The 21145-nt window shown below is 46.5% G+C and overlaps 1 long non-coding RNA gene across 1 annotated transcript in view; it reads left to right on the forward strand.

Moving 5' to 3' along the window:
• Nucleotides 1-21145, forward strand: part of LOC138528756 (uncharacterized) — a 295927-nt gene that overhangs the window by 387 nt on the left and 274395 nt on the right. The gene's annotated exons all lie outside the window — the stretch shown is intronic.

Raw genomic sequence — 21145 nt, forward strand, 5'->3', positions numbered from 1 at the left:
TGCAAAACCGTGTGTGGCCACGAGATTAAAAATGGGCATTAGTCTGAAAGCTAGGTGCAATGCAGATCATCACATTTAGTCACGGTGCAGGTGTTTCAAATAGATGCCAATGTAAAGTGCATGGCTCTGTGCAATATAAAGTAGAATAGTAAAGTGCTAATGCAAAGCCATATGTGCCCTCAGAGAGCTGATGCTCGTCAAATAGAGCTCACCCAGTGCTGAAGTAGACATCAACCTGAACGCTTAGCGCAATCCAGCTCATCACGTTATCAAGGTGCATAGATGGCTCGGACAGACACCCATGCAAAATGCATGATGCTGTGCAACATCAGGCAGAATCGTAAGGTACTAATGCAAGGCCATTATAAACCCTCTAATGGCTGATGCCCCTCAAATGGAGCTAATCCAAGGTGCAAAATGTAGTGCAACATGTAGCCTTCGTATAAAACATATACGGAAACATATACAAGCATGGAAAACAAAATCAACATACGGAACATTTATAAAAGGGCTCCTGGCCTATGCCAATTGAATGACTCAGTCATATTAGAAACCAAAAAAACCTGCATGCTGGCCAAATGCCCAGGCAACCTGCCATAAAGTGAGAAGTGAGCGAGCCCTGAGCTCCCAGATGGACCCATTGCCAACCATCCCAAGGTGTATAATGCACTGCAACATTGCGCATAGGAATAAAGTGATAATGCAGAACCCTGGAAAAGGACAAAATGCAAAATCAACATTCCAAACCCCATAATGGGTAAAGGCACTCATGCCCTGATGCCTGAGCGTTAGGCGCGCTTTACAAATACCCCAAAAAATAAATAAATAAAGTGCAAAATGCACAGGCCCTCAATTCTCGGATGGACTGATTCCCCACCATCCCTACTGATGGTGGGTGCGCCAAACCATTGCATCCAATATCAAGCTGGAGACGGCACACATAGAAAAATGACAATATCCATCACACCAATGTCTCGCAGAAATCTGCCTCGCAATACCATGCAACCAAGGAATACAATGCTACCATCTGTCCAATTACTCCTGTTTCTATGTACAAATACAACACCACCGGAAACATGGAAAATAAGAAAAGTGAAAAGAGAGAAACCAGAAATGAGCTAAAAAATGAACAAGGGTGGAGGGGGAGTCCCTATAAATATATTTATTTAATACAAGCTGGACATAATTGCTACTAGTGCAAAGAACTATCACATTTGGAAACATTCTTCACTCACACGTGAAATAGTTAGTTTAGAAATTCTTCAAGATGCATGCTTAAGCTGTTTTTGACTACAATTAAGCAGAGGAAGTCGAAAAAAGTGCAAAATTAAGAATACATTAAGGAAAGGACTTCATGGCTAATATGCTCTGCATTTGATATATTGCTTTTATTGAGACGTTTGCTGCAAGTTACAGTTAACGTTAGTTGCTATCATGGAGGTGATGTAAGAAGTCATACAGGATGCTGCCAAAATTATCAAAGGTTTACTGAAGTTATCTCAAACTACTCAGAAAATGTATGCTGCTCTTCCTTACCAGCTCCCAGGGTTCCATGTAATAATGTCGCCACAAAAATATCGCCCATGTCGCCATATATATGGTCACCCAAATAATATCACCACGACATTTTCCCGGCGATATTATTTACGGCGACCATATATGTGGCGATATTATTACCTGATACCGCCCCCGGCTGGCTGACTGCATGTCCTCGTAACGGCCAACTGCCCCCTCAGCAGACTGGGCACGATGCTGGTGCATCGTAAGGTGGGACTTTAAATGCCGGCTTCCCAGGGTTCAAAGCATCTACTGCTTGCAACAGAGGCCTTTGAGGACTGGGCACGATGCAGGTGCAACAGAAGTTGCGATTTTGAAAGTGGATCCCCAGTGTCCAAGGCACTGGCTACTTCAGCAGAGGCTCCTGCCCAATTGCACCCTTAGAGGGCTTGGCACAATGCCGACACGTTGAATTCCCAACAAAGCACAGACTGTTTGTGGGAGAGATCCTGCCCAACTGCACCTTTAATCTATGAGTGAGACAAATATATCCATTAGCATACATGGGTTATTAAAGTCACTTTCTTCCAATTTGAGGCAATTACCTTGAGCACCAATATTATAAGATTATGAACGTACAGAAACATTGGCAACTTGCCTAACTTAGTATATCATTGATGTTACAGTTCACACATATATGGGTATACCAAGTTAAAAGGAAAGTAAAATCAGTGCTTGTCCGCCTTACCCTTTTCCAAGGTGACTTTCTCACACGACCATGAAATAAAAAGGGAGGAAGACTGTCTCCTTAATTATCAAGGAGCCTATAAGGATAAGAAGGTGCCTATAAGGGGAAGAAGGTGCCTATAAGGGGAAGAAGCTCCCCAGCCGCATGGTGATATTCGAGCTTTGGAGAATGTTCCAAGAGGGTGAGGGGGACGCAGCGAGGCATCAGTGCATGCTGAGCCAGCGAGAGGTGAAGGAGCATGGGGCTTTTCCCTCTGCTCCCCGCACATCCCTCCAAGCGTAGTATCTGACGACACCGACGAGGAACAAGGGATGTACCCAATATGAGAATTAAGAGCAGCAGAGGGGTATTCAAATCCAACATATAAATCACCACCATACACTAGGGAAGAGGGGACGAGAGGCGCAGGCCAGCCCACCATAGAAAAGGAAACGAGCGGCAAGGAGCAGAAGGGCGCAAAGGAGCGGCTAGGAAACATAGCCACAAACAAGAGGATAGGGGGACAGATCCTCCTGAAGGTGGATGGGAAGACAGATGGGGAGGTAGAAGGGGCAGTAAAATCAATAGAAGACTTGAAGGGGAGCAGCAAAGCCTCAGACTGGGCAGATATAATGGAGGAAGCGGACAGAAAGGAGAAGGAAAGAGAAGAAAGACTAGAGCAGACAGGGAGAGGAGAAGAGAGGAGGGATTGGAGAAAGAAAAAAGGATAGGAGGACAAGGAGCAGATGGAGAGAGGATGGGAAGAAAGGATAGAAAGGGATCGAAGAGAAAGGAAGCAAGAGGAACAGGAGCAGCAAGAAAGAAGGATAAGAGAAGTGGAAGAGATCGAGAAGCAGAGGGAAGTAGCAGAGTAGGAGAAAGGCAAGTTGCTTGAAAGGTAACAGAGGAAGTTACAGATGGATATATTGGCAAGGGAACACACGAGCCAGGAGGCAGATGAGAGGGCGATAAGGGTGGTAAGGAGAAAATGGATATGGGAATGGGGAAATGACAGACTGGAGGAAGGCAGACGAGCAGATAGCACAACATCACAGGATGTGAGTACCATGGGACGGGGCGGAGTGGCCCTAGGAGCATGGGGGAAGGCAGCAGACATGACTTGCATAGTATTGATATTGACATGAAACCCCACACAGACACAACCACTAGGAGGCTGAACTTTGTAGAAGACATTTGCAGTAACATGGGCTTGGGGTCCGACAATAAAGGACTGGGCACTGGGGATGAGAGGGGGATCAACGGAAGCCTCAGTCCACAGGGACAGGTGGAAACAAATGGGTGACATGGGAGTATGGGACACATACAGAGGGAGCAGGAGGAGGCAGCATGGACGAGCAGACACTGCGGTTACTGGATGATTTAAGCAACATCACTGACATAGCACCCTACGTAGAGAGGCTCAGAGACCTCCAGGGCGAAGGAGGGAGAGGGCGGTTAGAGAATGCTCCAGGGTAAGGGTCCCGGAGGAGCGCCATGACGATATCCGAATACATATAACAGAACCAATAGACATGTGCGTGGGCATTGAAATCGAGAACAGGCAGGTAAGGCTGACTAGAAGCGCCCCTGGAGAGGGTGGGTGCACACAAATGTTCTTTACTGGAAAGGGGAGGGGTGCAACCTCAGTATATACCATGGAAGCATGCAGACAAGGAGAATGTGAGGTGTAGACTGCCATCTTTGAGCGGGGGGTCTGGGAAGTGGATCTACGAGATGGAGAGAATGACAGCAGGCCAGAGTTTGGCAGTGGGAGACGTAAAGGCACTACTAGTGGCGATCCTTGGAGACGCTGCTGATGATGTATGGAAGAGGGGGGGTTCCCCTGGGTGACAACCCAGAACACGGCACACGATTGCTCGCCATTCACGAACTTCACAGCAGCGGTATGGCAAGCTCTAAGGATACAATACACAGACACATCAGACATTGGAACAATTATGTCTTGTAAAATGAGGGAAGACAAAGACCCTTTATAGTATATTCAGGAGATTCAAGAGCTTTGGCTCCTTGAAACTCGAGAGCTGTGGGACAAAACAGTAGCAATATCCTATAACATATTAGTTCAGGGGCTGCCAGAGTCTGTTCAGAAGTATTTAAGGAAGTTGGTGGGCATGGAAGCAAAAGCTTGGCCAGAAATACAGCTCACAATAGTTCATCATTGTAGGCTATGGCAAGAACCTCAATAAAAAGGCAGAGGACAGGAAGATAGACAAAGCAAAACTGGTACAGAAAAAACTATCGAAGTATGTCTTGGAAGGGGAGGTACTAACCAGCGCAAAAAGACACAGCAGCAGCCGCAGCAGCAGTTCACACAGCTACCCATGGGGGGAGGATTTGTGGGGTATGGGAACGCACAGCAAGGGTTTTGAGGATGAGGGGAGCCAATGAGAGGACGCAAGTTCGGCCCACAAATACATCATAACCAAGGGGGCTTTCCAGGAGGGTTTCGAGGATATGGCCAGCAGATGCAGCAGAACCCAGGAGATCTTTCAGGGGGTTTCCAAGGGCAAGGGAGAGAGCCACCACAGTGCTGGACGTTTGGGCAGATAGGGCACATTTCGAGAATGTGTGGAATCAGGGGGATGCAACAGAATTGGGGAGCACAGCCATATCAAGGGTACCAAAATGACTACTACATACCTGACCAGCAGCCGCAAGGGCAGACACAAAACACACACCAACAGGTTCCACAACTGCAGGCACCAGCACCACAAATACAACTGCAGATACATCAGATGCAAGCCCCTTTACCACAGTATTTCGAAGCACCACAGATTCAAGGAAACACACAGCAATTGGCACATATATAGAACAAGGACTCAGTGGTACATGTGGGCTCCATGGCAACAATTCCTGTTAGACAGCTGGAAAGAGTTACCATGGTATGGAACAACCTCTTTACAGGAAATGGGATGTCCTTATGCCCTCAATAGGACCTTGATGTGTCCCACCCTGTCGATCACACCTAACCCTGTGGAGGAACCTCGCATGGGGTGGTGATAGGTGATTAGGCTTTTTACTTTTTGGTAGACACAGGGGCGGCTAGGTACTGATTTAGGGAAGGAACATTTAAATTTTCAGGCGATGTCATGAACACTCAAGGATTCTCTGGGCCTCGGGAAGTGGTTCCTTTCACAGATAACATCTCTCTTTCTATAGGAGAACATGATTTATCCTTGCCTTTGCTTTATTCTCAACAGACACATGTAAACATACTGGGATGAGACATTATGAGCAGACTTAACATGATAATCTCCTTCACAGACAAGGGAATAGTGTGCTCCATTCCAGGAATACAAATGTTCAATCTAAGAGAGGTCATTCATGCATATTGTGGAGAGAGGGTACAGAGGGGAGTCCCAGTGGATGAAGAGATATTCCAGTACGGAACTGACATTGCTATTGCATGGCTCCCAGGAATTGCAGGAAAATTGTGGCATATTCCAAACGAGTAGCTGTTCAGACCCGAGATACCATTGGATAAGGAGGAGGACCAATAGTACTTTTAGAAATTGAGGCAGTGATAGCCACAGAGGACTAGATAGCAGTGCATGGGATGGACAACACAATGCTGGTTGACCTCAGTGCCTAATGAAGAGCTATTCAGGGACAGATGGGGTCAGGTATACAGGGACTGCAGTGGTAAAGTTGAAGAAGATGGGACAAGTGAGGTAGTAGCTAGCGTGCAATTTCCATCCCATTACTCAGCACAAGCCGCAAAATTAGTGGCCCTAATACTAGCACTGGAGCACAGCAGGGGGATAGAGGTGACACTATACTCTGACTCCTTCTATGTGACATCACAGTACACTGAGGGTTTGCAAAATGGACAAGGAGAGGTTTCAGGCAGGCAAATGGGCCACCAGTACCGCATGCACTCCTGTTGGGCAAACCGATTGATGTCATTGAGTACCCTATGCAGGTAGCTATAGAGAAGTGCCAAGCACACACTCAAGGGGAGGATCCTATCTCAAGGGGAAGTGAAGAAGCAGACTTTGAAGTGAAATGTGCAGCTTATTTTGGAGAACTATTAGTGATAGAAAAAGCATCAAATGTTTGAGATTGTGTCAGGAACATGGTACTGAAGGAAGGGTACAATGCATTGCCAGAAACACAGATGATTGATTTGCAGGGAGCTGCACCCAGGAGGAGAAAGAATTGTGCAATATGTCCCACAGATGCTCTATTGCAGCAGAATAACACAGGGGATGTGGTCATGCCACTAGCATTACTGAACACTGCACTGACACAGCTACATCACCCAACACATACAGGAAAAGAGGTAATTGCTGCCTGAATTGGAGAAACATGGTTCTGTCCTAATTTGGCGGAAAATGTGGCTGAATTTGTGAGTAATTGCTTGACATGCAAGCAATACACAGTAGGGCATACGTTGAGAGTTGTGAGAGGAGCCATACCTCAACGAATAGGCCCATTCCAACATGTACATGTCAACTACGTTGACATGATCCAAGTGTGTCAAGGATACTGCTATATGATAGTGGTTGAGTGCCAATTTTCCAGGTGGATCGAGGCAGATCCCTCCTCTCTTCCTGATGCACTCAGAGTGGACAGATTTCTAGTGAGGGAGGTTTTCCCAAGATGTGGCATGTGTCAGGTACTGCGGTCTGACAACTGCCCCCACTTCACTAATGAAATGTTCAAGCTCATCCAACACAAACCCGCCTGTGCGTACCGGCTGTAAGCAAATTGGGTGTGTGAATGCCTAAAGGACATTCTGAAGGATTGATTGCTAAAACACAGCAGAGCATGACAAAAAGCTGGCTCCACTGCTTGCCTCTTGCATTGTTTGCATTGCTAAATAAGCCAGGGTCCGACCACCATTTGACACCCCATGAGGTGGTGACAGGACAACGCATGCAACTCCCATTCGTTCATCCCACTAGGGCACTGAAAGATGGTAGGAGTAGTGCAGATGTGTTAGGGCAAGAAATGTATGAGTATATTAATTCCTTGATTGCTAGTGCCTCTTTTATCTTTTGCCAAATACCACGACACCAAGGGGGCCCAGAAGACAGCGGAGAAAAAAACAGTGACAAAGCACCAAAAGACTCTGAAATATGGAGAACAGTAAACGTGGGGGACCAAGTCCTATTACGTAATTTCATTAAGTGCTGGAATGCACCAAGGTTCACGGGTCCTCACACAGTGGAGAAAGTGGCTGACCGTACAGTGCGACTAGTGGGAAAAACAGTTTGGAACCATTTGTCTGACATCAAGCCCTACAAAGCAGTGGCCTCACCTAGCAAGGAGTTCAACAGGGCCAACGATCAGCAGCAGGAAGAGCAACCCATCAATTCTGAATTTACACTGCAGAGTGGAGGACATCCAATTGTTACTCACTCATGGGCAGCAGGGCTAGGGACAGGACTGCTAATCGATTTAGAGTGAGGATACAGTGTCTATTTGTTATTTTATTCTCTACATACACAGTCGATGTTAGAGCCAATGCAATAATTGATGATTGTTCACGTTGCCTGCAGACTTTCACCCAGATACTTTCTCACAGCAGTTTGTCTGCCAAGTTAGGAGACCCAGTAGTTTTGAAGCACAAACACCCAGGGAGTATCATCCTGCCTTTGTAGAGTATCTGGCCCAAGCTTACCCACAGCTCGAAAATGGCAACCCTCATATTTTCACCACATTGAGAGGCCCAGCAGTAATAGCAGTGTGGGAGTATGTGTTCATATTCGCCCTGAATGACAATCTAGTACACAGGGCTTAAGGTGTGGCTTAAAAATACTTTTTTTTTCTTTGCTCATTTCAGGCAGGCAACTATATCTTCAGGCTGCAAGGACTGGCAGCACAGATAAAAGATGAATGAAATAATGAAGAACGTGATCATCCTGCTGTGTCTTCTTCTTCCCAGTGGAATAGTTGTGTTTATATTCTGGAAGATTTCCTTTGTTGCTAGCACTAATGTTGTATCCTCTACTAACATTCCCACAACCCAAGTAGGTGGAACGACCATGTCAAGTGGACACGAGAGCACTGCTAGCACGGTAAGGAGAGGTAAGCGCAGTGTTGACACAGGCATGAAAGGGGTAAATCTCTATCTCACTGACACTGCTCGATTGACAAACAACATGTTGTACAAACACATGACAAAAGTAGGTAAGGAAACCACCGGGGAGAGCTGTTATGTCTGCTCAGTGATCCCCTATGCCATGAGTGCTTCCAGAACGTTCATAGCAACAGAAATACCAGCAGCAAGAGCACAATGCCTGATGTACCTGTTGATGGTAACAACTCGAGGAAGATTCCAAGGGAAGAAAGTAACCTTGAGGTGGATGTCTCAAGCAACATTCCTGTATGAAGATATTTATATAAAGACACTGGGCATAATGAACAATTATTGGCAGCTGAACGAAGCAATACAGTACATTACTGACGGGCCTGAGAAGGGGGAAACAAAGGCTATAACACTGAAGAAAATGCCATGCCCATGGACAAGAGTGAAAGAAATTGGAGGAGAGCCTGGATGCTGGGAAAGGCCACAGATATTCGTCTATAGACAAGTGTACACAGAAGATGGATGGAAAGATGGAGTGATAGGGAGCAAGGCATATACCCTGGCGCAGTCAGCCGTGAATATGGTTCAGAAGAAAATGACAAGTGTCTGAAGGAGTGGTCTGAGAGTGCAAAATTGCTCAAATGGGTGAAGAATGAAGCTGGACCAATGCCTGTAATACCCCTGATGACACCATCAATGTGTTACGAGAATGATGGCGAAGTGGAGGTAGGAGAAAACGTAGGATGCAGAAGTATAGAGAAGCATGCAGCAATGAAAGTGGGCACAGCCATACTAATGGATCACTACTGGGCGTGCGGGTCAAAGGCATACGAGAAGCTGCCACCTAACTGGGGAGGAGTCTGCTCATTAGTACATATCAACATGCCCTATTTAGTTGTGCAACAGAAGGATGTGAAGCTTGATGAATTCCCGAAGATGGGCACTAACAGAAGGAAAAAGTGATCTGTGGAAGGGCAACAAATAAAAATGAGCGAGAAACCTGCTGAATTGAGCAGAGTAAAGAGAGGAGGTAATTACTTCTCAGAAGCATCGGAATCCGCACTGGATGAAGTACCAGCAGAGCACAGACTGTTCAGCAGGACACAAATGTTCTTCGCATCAGTAATACCATCCGTACAGACATACACAAATGCGAAATGGCTGCAGATAACCCGTTGGGAGCTGATGGTGATGATTAACTCCACAGTAAATGGGTTCAACACAATAAAAGAAGAGCTCTGAGCAATAAGGTTGGTGGCACTCCAGAACAGATATGTGCTGGATCTGCTCACGGCGGTGGATGGAGGAGTTTCAATAAAAACTGGGAATTCCTGGTGCACAATTCATACCTGCCAACGATGAAGATAACAGAACCTTGGCAGAGGCGGTAAATCAGCTAGGTCAGATGTATGCTAAGATGGAAGAGGAAGTGGAGGGGACAGGGAAGGACCAGAGCTGGATAGTGTACATATGGACATGGTTGCTGTCATTGCTGTCAGATGGACTAAAGGTGATTGCGGGAGCATTGATATTGGCAGGAGTGTTGATGTGCGGAGTGAAGATGTGCATCGCAGAGTGCCAGAAAACGGCGAAAGAAGCTATTGGAATGCATGTCCTGATGGATGTGAACAAAGGAGGAGCAAGGGACCAGATAGTGACAGAGAGAGACAAGCTGTGAGAGAGAATAGGACATGTATCCACTTGGAGCAATGAAGCTGGACAACCCATTCTATACAAAGTAGTATGAAGGAAAGTGGGTGTGGCGCAACACTGAAGGCGTGTGCAGTTATATGGAATGGACATTCGAAGATCATGTAAATTACTATGGACACCTTGGAGGTATTACGAAGATAAGGCAACCAAGAGCTCAAGGATTGACATATAAGGATGTGGTCGACAGGTTGATCAGAGGGGCAACTGAAGAGGGAGATGGGACCCTGGGAGCCCCCCAACCCCCATCCAAGTTCATGACAAGACGGAAGGCCAGAAAAGTCTGCAGCCACCCATTCTATTACGGACAAATTCCAAGTGCTCCAATGATCGATAAATATACAGAGAGGTACCCTCTCAACCAGCCATACAGACCGAGGGCAATACAAGTCTATCCATGCATGAGAGAAGAACCTGAGACCATGGTCAGAAAATCCTTTATCAACAGTCTCGATGAAAGCTGAGGAGCCATGGTGCTGACGTCACTAGTAACACCACGACGTAGCAGCGTTAGACATGAAGGACACACAGTCCGCACTGCACACACACACCCATATACATAAAGAACATGAGCGCACAGTTCTGTATTTAGATGACAGATACATATACATACTGTCATTGTTTTTATTATTTTGTCACTAGCCAAATACAGCAAAGCAGAACCACAAGGCACAAGAGATCCTGAGCAAGGATTGCAGATGCTTAACTTGATTAACTCTATGGAGCTGCAGGATCATATATGGAACCCGACAGAACCAAGTGCAACTAACCTATGGAGAATGTAGCATAACATGGACAATGTAGGAACCATATTATGAGGTTTAGGAAAATTAAAGCAGGCCTCAAACCAATGAGCAAGAGACGAACACGCTGACTCAGGCTTCACAGGAACCAAGACGCATGAGACGAGGCCCACAGCCAAGGTCAAGAGATATGAGAAGTCATTCCAATCTCCAGATGACAGAGGGACAGCTGCAGGAAAATTGAATAAATACTCATAATTAGGAGCAGCAGAGCTCAATTTTGTGTTCTCTAAACACATGCTGCAGCCGAAGAGGACAATGGACATTCCTCTGTGGTGGGAAAGGAGAGCCAATCCTAGCAGAAGGAGACGCAGGCTGAGACAACCGTACGGAGCACATTCTCATGAGAAAAAGGTAGTGTACACAAGTTACAATGCAGACACATAGTCGTTCCCATCACCTTGAAGAGGTGCACAGAGCACAGAGAAATAGTTAGAGTCCCAGGCCTGGGAGCAGCAGCGCTTACCAATCACAGTTTAGTATCCAGGGGTGGATGGCAAAGGGGCACAGGCCAATAGTAAGACCACTACTCTGCAATAATGCACTAGACAAACATCATGGGGATGGGACAGGCCAGCCATCTGACATGCAAGAGCCAGTAGAATAACCTCTATAGGTACCCATATAGGTTATAGAATCCTCAACGCCCAATCCATCTTCACGTTAGGTTTCTGGAGAGAGGCCCAAGTCGTGAGAAAGTGATGACGGGTTCTGGGGTAAAAACTGGCCTGCGAGCCAGCAGACATCGATTCATACTGGAATCCACCTGTGTTCTTGTATCGATCCCTGTTGGTTTTGTGGTAATAAACTGTAGTTTTAACTTGCCGTTGACTGAGTCCTCCGTGTATACTGGGGAGGGAGTTGGGCTCTCTTAAATCAGCGGACTTCCAGCATCACTCAGTAACACCTGGGAGTCATCCCCAACATGTCCTCAGCACGCATTTGGCAACTTCTCTTACACTTGTCTCTCTAGTCTTTCCTACGCTCAATTTGTTTCCTGCTGCCCACTCTTCTCTTTCTGCCTACAGTTTAATGGCCTGGCCTGTAACACTCTATGTGGCACCTGTCACAATATTATAGGGTGGCTGATTACTGTGATTGACCAGTCTATCCCCATCCATGTTGTTGCCCATGCTTTTTCAAACCTTTATCCCAGATGAATTATACCCTGCTCCTAACTGGGCCTCTGCTGAAATATCCCTGAATTTAGTAAAGATGTCCAGTGTCTCTGAATATGTATTTCCTGTCTTTAGATTGAGTCAAGAGTCATTAAATGTCGGCAAGCAAAGTCTTAAAAGTTATGCCATCATTTTATTTTTAAATATCTCTTTATTGATTTTACAACAGTGTGAACAACATTCCCCCTTTCCACTGCCCCCCCTAACCCCCCACAGGCAGATTTGTTGGTTCTGTCGGCCCCTGGTAGGATCCCCTGGGCCTCCTGCTCAGTGTAGGTCTAGTACATTGAGTCTTTGGGGGCACCATTGTGCTATAAAATCTCCACTCAGGAATGTGAGTGTCTCTATCCAGTCTGAGGCAAATCATTGCAAGTTATTATTTGCGGCGTACGTGGCCCATTTTATTGCTATAATTCCCATATCTTCGAGATCCAGTCTTGTTCTGTCAGTACCAAGGGTCCTTTCCAGGTCTGTGCTATCAGGTTCATGGCCGCTATTGTGAGTATCACCATAGCCCTGTCCCTTCCCCACTGGCTCCCCTCGCCACCCTCTTCTTTCATGCCCCTAAGGACCATCTTGGGGTCCAGCCCTGCCCCCTCTCCTAAAGCCTGTGTCTGAGCCTGGACAATGGCCCTCCAGAAAGAGCAGATCTTGGGGCAATCCCACCAGATGTGATCTGCAGTTCACTCACCCCCAAACCCCCTCCAGCATTGTCACAACGCTCCTGGGTAAATTCTCTTCAGGCGAGCCGGCATATAATGCCACCCGTATAGGTATTTGTACCACACCTCTTGCAATTGTGCCGCTTTTGGTACTTTTGGTATTTTCCTCCAAAGGTTTTCCTACTCCTCAAGTGTTATGCTCCTCCCTAGCCTCCGGTCCCAATTATGCATGTATGACCATCTTTTCTGCGGAGCCGCTGCCTCCAGTATTTTGTAGATGCTTGAAATTAGACCCTTAGAGTCATCATTTGTCAGGAGGAACCTCTCAAATTGTGCAAGCTGTCTCGTTGCTGCACCTCTCACTTCTTTGTTCATGACCAAGTGCCTTATTTGAAAGTACCTCAGCCTTTCGCCCTCCCCAACAGTAAAGTCTTGTTTACATTCTTGAAAAGTTTTCATCCTGTCCCCCACAAACATGTCCCTAATCTTCCTGCAGCCCCCTATCCTCCAGTGGCTGAAGGCCCCCATTTCCCTCCCCGGTTGAAACTCATCATTGTCAAATATCATATATATATTTATGACCCTGTCCCATGTGTTTGCAAGGGTTTGTATAATTGCACTCCTATAAAGGTGTTGCGGTCTGCCCTTTCATGGGAGCCATAGGACCTCCCAACATCATGGTGGGCCACTGCTCTGTCCATACGGGTCCACTGCCTTCCCTTATCATTGAGGCACCATTGCATTATTACCCTCATTTGGGCTGCCACATACTGCTGGTAGAAGTTTGGAAATGCTAGGCCTCCCTCCTCTTTGACTCCCAAAGTTAATTGCGGCTTATCTGTGCCTTTTTGCCCTCCCAAACAAATTCCCTCCTTATCTTACCCAGCTCCCTGAAGAAGGCCCCCGGTATCATTAGAGGAATAGCTTGGAAAACATACAGGAGCCTCGGTAGCGTAATCATCTTCACTGCCGCCATCCTGCTCATCCACGACACCCTCCGATTCCTCCATTTCGGGTAATCCCCCTTACTTGCATTTAGTGCAGGCAGGAAGTTTGCCGCCTACCACCCTTTTAAAGATGGAGTAATGTTTACCCCCAAATATCTGATCAGCCCCGGGCTCCATAGAAAAAGGGACACTGCCTTCAGCTCATTCGCGTCTTCTCTCGCAAGTGTAAGGTTCATTAGTTCTGATTTCCCCATGTTGATTTTTAGCCCATGCACCACTCCGAATATGTTTAGTACTGCTACACATACCTCTACTGATGTATTATGGCTTGAGAGGGCAAGCAGCATATTGTTAGCGAATGCCGCCACTTTATGCTGAACAGCCCCAAAGGGGACACCCCGTATCTTCTCCTCGTCCCGAATATTCTGCAGCAGGGGTTCCAGGCATATTGCTTATAAGAGGGGGCGACAGGAGGCACCCCTGCTTTGCCGGTCTGCCCAACTTCACTGGCTTAGACATTGACCCATTCACCGCTAGGCGGATTATTGGATTTTAAAATTTGCTTGGACCATTCTCAGGAAGTTTCCCCCAGCCCCATTTTCTCCATCACCTTGAAGAGGAATGACAAGTGCACCCGGTCGAACACCTTCTCCGTGTCCAAGGCCAGTAAGACTGCCGCAGTGGCCATTCTATGCCCCTTTTCCACCAGATGGGCCACTCTCCTCATGTTGTCCGAAGTTTGCCTCCCCAAGACGAACCTCGCTTGGTCCGGGTGGATCAAATCCGGGAGTAGGGTCTCTAATCTTTTCGCCAAGATCTTTGTGTAGATCTTGGCATCTATATTTATAAGTGCAATGGGCCTATATGAAGTACACTCTGCTGGATCTTTCTTGGGCTTCGGGATGAGGTCCACCTTTGCCTCCTCCATTGATGCTGTAATTGAGCCAGTGGCCTTAAACGTGTTGAACAGGTGTGCTAAGTGGTGGCACAGTGAGTTTGTGTATGTTTTATAAAAGAGAGCTGGGAAACCGACCAGGCCCGGGGCCTTGTGCGCAGGGAGTAACGCTATTGTGGTCCTCACGTCATCTACTGTGATTTCCCGGCTGAGGAGCTCTTGCTTCTCCTTATACGCTTGGGGGAGTTGCACTGTTTCTAGGAAGTCCCCTTGCTTCTGGGCTTGTGGCTTCTTGGAGGCATACAAATCCCCATAGAATCTTGCTAGTCTATCCTGAATTTCCTCTGTCTTCTTGAGTCTGTGCCCCTTTTTGTTGTTTACTGCCATTGTGTTCTGACCCTGTGACTCTCTCAGCAATCTCGCTAATAGGGAATCGGCTTTGTTGGCTTTAGCATAATATTTCTGCCTCAAGAACAACAGTGCTCTTTCAGCCTTTTTAGTTATTAGTATCTGGAGTTGTCCCACTCCGCTTCTGTATGCCCTCATCTTTTTCCTGGTTGGGGAGGTCACCACCTGCTGGGGGGCTTCCTCTATTTCCCTCATGAGCTGTACTTCTAAAGCCTTCATCTGTTTGTCCCTCTGTGATTAATGGGTATTAGCTTGCCCCTTATGGTGGCTTTAAATGCATCCCACCTCGTACCCTCACTCATCCCCGGGATCTTATTCTCCTCAAAGAACCGTTTGATTTTTTCCCCGATTTCTTCCCTCATCACTGGATCCCTAAGTATCTCCCCCAGGAGCCTCCATTTCCAGATCCCCTGGCTACGGGACTGGGTACTCAAGGACATTGTGACAACTCTATTGTCCGCTATAACCAGTGGACCCACCTCCACCTCTTTTATTCTCCCCACTAGTCTGACTGAGGTCCATATATAATCAATCCTAGATTGTGTTCTGTGGACGCCTGAGAAAAATGTATATCTTTCACATTGCCCTTCTAGTGCTCTCCAGGTATTTGCGAGGCCCAGGGCCTTGAATGTTCCTCTCAGCTGTGGGGAGGCTACCGCTCCCCCTCCGCTCCCCTCTCTTGCCGTCCTGTCAGCTCTCTTGTCCCAGGCTAAGTTAAAATCCCCCATCAGAATGATGTGAACCTTCGCCGAGTTCTCCAACACCCTCAATAGGTCCCTCAAAAAACTTTCCTGGCCTGTGTTGGGAGCATAGACCGATAGTATGGAGTAGTCTGACATTGCCAGTTCCCCTATGACCATAATGCACCCACCTCCCTTGTCCCCAGAGTGCCCTAACTCTGAAATCCAGCCCATTCCTAAAGGCTAGTGCCACTCCTGTTTTGTTTGGCCCTGATGCGAGAAACAATTGGACGTAGCCTCTAAGTTTGAGGCCGCCCTGGTCCTTTTTCAGCAGGTGGCTCTGCTGCAAAGATAATATGTCAGGGCCCCAAGTCTTGGTGAAATTGTCTAGTTTCTTCCTCTTAAGTGGGGAATTGAGGCCCCTCACATTATGAGTCATACATTTGAATTCATCCTAGGACTTTGCGTGTGCCTTTTTTTCCATTTCCATGGCCCTCTTGCCTTTGTGGTGAGGCGTCCTTTCCTTATGCGCCCTTGGGAGTGGTCCTCGCCCTTCTCCTGGCGCTCCTCCCCAGAGCCCACTCCCCCTTCCCCGTCCTGAGTCTGACCTCTGGTATGCCGGTCTGCCTGAATCCCTCCCCTTCTCCCCCAACTTGACTAAACCCCCGTCCCCTCTCCCACCCAACCCTCAGGTGTCTTCGCCCTTGCTGGTTCCAGCATGTTATATGCTCACCCTCCCCTTACCCTATCTCAAGCTTATTATGGCTACCACCCCCTTTACTTGTTGAATGCTGGCTATGATGGGCTCTTCTCCCCTTCGTTTCTCCTTGGATGTTCTTCTTCCGGCCCCCTCAGGGCTGCTCTTCTCCTTCGTCTGTCTCCTACGTGCAACCATTCCCATGGTCGGGGGTCCATCCTCCTCCCCGACTGCCTGGGGTCCTCTCTGGGGAGGTCATCCGGTATGTCGAAACAAATAATGTCGGCCGCCTCTTGTAGGGAGTGTCCCCATTTTAGGGACCCTTCCCATTAAAAAACCAGACCAAACGGGTAAGCCCATCTGTACCCGATACCTTTTTTGGTTAGTTCTTTCAGTATTGGTCTCATAAGACGGGCTTACCCGTTGGGGGTGGTTTTTTAATGGGAAGGGTCCCTAAAATGGGCACACTCTCTACAAGAGGCGATTCGGACAACATACTGGAAGTCGACAGTAAATTCGGCGAGAACCATAGGACTTTGTGTAACTAATTGGTGATCGTCTCATGAACACAGAAGAAAGACCATTGTGCCTTCATTTTGGGAGGGACACTATATGAACATAAAATATATCTGGTGAGACTCAGAAGATTTGATTCAACCTACGGGTGACCGTGTAACCAACACGGAAGAAACATCATCGTGCCTACAGCAGTAGAGAGACATTAGATGAATATATAAGAATCGACTTAGAGCGTAAATAGAAGCCAAACAGACACCGCTAAATTAGACTGAAATTGAAGTAAGGGTCGCCCAATGGAGGATACTATCTAGAAGATTTCACTAGGATACCTTATCTGTTGTTTCCCAAGTTGGTTCTCATTGATCGCGGCAACATCCACAAATTGCAGACAGGATTAATCCACTACTTTCGTTTCCCACACCGCCATTGTAAGACGGAGGAAGTGTGGTCCACCCTACAATATGCAACAGGACACAATTTGCTCTCCCGTTTATGTCCTGAAGATGGTTGACGTACATAGTGGACTAATGTGAGTCCCAAGATACAATCGAAACACATGTCGACCCACTGCTTGACTAAGGACAGGCAGTTACTGAATTTAAGACTGAACTGAGAGAATCTATTTTTGTTCATGTTAAAAATTGTAGATTGGGACCTAAAATATTAGGTCATTTTTGTACTGTTTTGATTGTATGAGAAAGAAGAGTGTGAATGAATGGAATGTAGGGGTGAATGAGTATGGATCAGAAGTGAGAATATAGTAAAATGTGTTTTTTATGGTTTAAAAAATATATTACACTAAAGTGGTGAAATTTAAAATTGCAAAGATACGAAATGAATCATTTGTCGATATTTATAAAATAAATGAATGAATTTGTTGTCATCCTCTATCCAAGGGTCCACCTTTGTTGTTTGATAAGTATTTAGCCTGAAGGACCCTGGATTTTACCAGGCAATCCCCTTTTGTTTTTGAAATCCCTTTCTATGATGACAGTGTGCTCTCTCAGCTGACCTATTTCCTGCTTCATTTCTCCTATTGTTGTGTTAAGGTCCAAGCTAATCAGCAGGAATTGATCCTGGATCGTCTTAGCCAGCTACTCTTGGAGGGACAGTCTTTCTCCTCTAAAGTCTCTCTTGGTCATTAGGGCTTGACCCTCCTCCCCTTCCAATTATGTACGGCTCTCTTTGTTGCCTTGTCCACCGCACCCCTCACCTGCTCTCTAGTGTCCGCTACCGGCCACATGTTTGTAAGGGGGCCTGGGGTGGCAGCTGTGGGCTGGCACGTTTTCGTCAGGCAGTTCTTCCCCCTTGGTTGACATTGGGGGGAAGGATTCCGTTGTGCTTATGTTTGTGGGGTGCTGGACCTCTTTGTCCCAGGCTGCTTGTGCACTCCAGGGGGTGCTCCCCCACACTCATGTCAGTATCACTGCTCCCACGCCCCCACCAACCCTTCTTTCTTGTCTTTTGCCCCTCTACACTGCCCTCCTTCTGGACTGGTTGCATATTTTCAGAGGGGCCTCAGATCCTTGTTCTTGGCTTATGTTACTTTTCTGAGCTGCTCCTCTGTGTGGTTCCCCTCCTGTGGGCTTTGTGTCCTTTATGACCCTGGACCTGTGATATCCCTGGGCCGTTACGCTCCCCTCCTTTGGGGGACCCTCTGCACCCCTGCTCCCCAGCTGCGTGTCTCAATGCTTGGAATTACAGGGGGGCCTCTCCCTCCTCTTGTTCTGTCCTGGCTCGGTTTGTGCCATCATTTTTAAGGAGATAGCAGTTGTACCTGTATACGGCTTTGAGTTGGGAGATCTCCCAAGGTCTGCGTGTAAGGTTCCAATTGAAAAGGAAAGGAATTGTGGAAGTTCATATGTGCTGGGGAATGAGTGAGAAAGCCAAGATACAGACTTCGTGTAGTACTAGGCCCTAATCTGTTGCAACAGGATGACTTGGGGAACCTGGAAGCACTCTGTGGCAACATATCTTTTTTAAACCGATGTGGCACATAGGAGCTTTCCTTTCCTCTAGCGCATCGGCTTGGCACCTCAATGTTTCAATCTGACTTTGTTCCATTGTTCATCAATTGTTTTATTACATTTTCTAAGGCCTTTTTCTCACTTATTGACTTGGTCTGGTTTGATCTACGAGTTGGATTTCACTGAGGGCTTAATCTTGTTCAGTTTCAGTGTTTGAACTGAAAAATCTATCGACCATATCAGAAAAATGAATGATATGGTAGGGACTACGACAGGAGTTGTACTCTCCTTGCTCTCTTGCGCTAGGAGAGGGGTTTTGAGAAATGTCTGGTTAGGGACTAGAGATTGAGAAGCAGGATTGAGGCCAGATAACTGACGTAAGTCTCTGAGGCTGCTGTAAAGTCTCTGACCTCTACAAACTGGAGGTTCCTAATATTGGAGTTCCCTTACTCTTCAAGTATCTCCTCTCCACAGATTCTGTTTTATCTGAGTTTCGGGAGTCTAAGCCAGCATCCTGAGATGAAATAGGTTCTGGTTACTTGCGTAATTCCTCCCTGGCCAGCACCACTCCAGAAGGAGGCACAGTATAGGAGAAGGTAGGCCAAACTCTTAAGGCTCTAACTCCGTGACACAGCAAGAGCCTTAAGACTTTACATTGTTATCCACAACAGGTAGGGAAAAGGCAATGTTAATAGGGTTTAGGGAAATTATTCTAAATCTAATAAGGACTACTAATACTAAAGGTGTCAGGATCGGACCCCTCAACATGATTCAGTGATTGTCTTTAAAATGCAGGGCTCCTTATCAAATCCTAACTCCTACAGAGTGTTTAGGTTTATTTAGACACTTACTGATTCCTCCCACTGTCTCAGAGATCAACGCCCAGTTGCTTCAGTATTTTACTAATGGGCTCAGGAATGACTGCTCAACTGCTTCTTTGCTTTATTCACAGTCTCTGGGCTTTATTGCCAGCTGATCCTTTTCTTATTTAAAGTCTGCAGGATAAGCGCTGAGCCACTTCTTTGCTTTATTCAATCAACATAGACTTCTCGCTTCGTTTATGTGACTAACCTCTGCCAAAATCTGGAATAACCCCTTCGATAGGTTCTTGCTCATCTCTTTGTCAGGTCTCTGACAGTGTCTGAGATGTAGTCTTCAGCAAGCTGGTCGAGGTAACATTTCTGAAGTTCATTCATTATTATTAGGCTACCCCGTTGGTTTATTTGCAAAACAGAAAGGTTATGGCTGGAAAGCTTTGAATTAATCAAAACCACTGGCATTCTTCTGGGCAACCTCCAGAACATCATTTTTTAGAAAGATAATTAATGCCTGCTACTTAATAAAGTCATGATGGTGGGGCAGGCTGGCATCCATAAACATGATGATAATTGTGGTATATCCCTTATCAAGGATCCATACATATTTCCCTTGAAATGCTTCAAAGATCTTAACTCTGCTCTATGAAACTTCTTGGAACCAAGAAAGTGAGATGGAATGTCACTTACAAAATAAAAAACTACAAACAAGTCAGCGTTTTGCAAAGGTAGCATTTCTGTAGTACATTCATTGTTATTAGACCTTCCTGTAGGTTCATATGCAAAACAAAAAGGTTATGGGTGGAAGGTTTTGAATTAATTTAAACCACTGGCATTCCTCTGGGCAACCTCCAGTGCAAATCAGGCTTGGTGTGCCCAGACGTGGCCCTGAAGCCCGCTATGACGACACCTAATTGGTACCTCACTGATGATGCCCAATGAAGCCAAAGCATGTCTATCTACAGTTGCTTGTGGTCCTGTGCAGAGGGACATGTCCTAGGAGTTCTATTTAGACGGCCCTCTTTCATGTGGGACCATGCCTGATTTTCATATGATTTTCCCTTCTCTAATGGCTTGGCAGTCTGAAAAACGGGGCTTATTACGAGTTTGGTGGTATATTGGTGGAAATACCACAGAGATACCACCAAATGGTATTACCATTAGCACCACTTGGTCCAGATTACAAGTGGCGATTTGGCGGCATAAATCCCCACTTTTGGTGGTATTACCTCCAGAGGAATTACTGAATGGTAGTACTGCCGATATTCGGAGGTAAAGTGGAGGAGCTTGAAGCTAGAGGTAACTCTTCCACTTTACCGCCAAAAATCAGCAGTATTACCATCCAGTAATTTTGCCAGAGGTAATAGAGCCAAATTTGCAGTTTGGCGGTGCAGGAAAAATGGAGGTAACAGAATTACCTCCACTTTTTTCCTGCACCGCCAAACTCGTAATGAGACTTCTTTCTTCCTGGCCTCTGCCCATCTCTAAGCTATAGCCTTGAGCATGCTTTGGCTTTCTCTCTGTCTGGCCTTTGGCAGTCTCTGCCATATAGCCTGAAGCAGGATTTTGACTTTTACCCTTTCCC

Source organism: Ambystoma mexicanum, chromosome 7q, assembly GCF_040938575.1.
Source record: "Ambystoma mexicanum isolate Mex_15411 chromosome 7q, UKY_AmexF1_1, whole genome shotgun sequence".
Lineage (NCBI taxonomy): Eukaryota > Metazoa > Chordata > Amphibia > Caudata > Ambystomatidae > Ambystoma > Ambystoma mexicanum.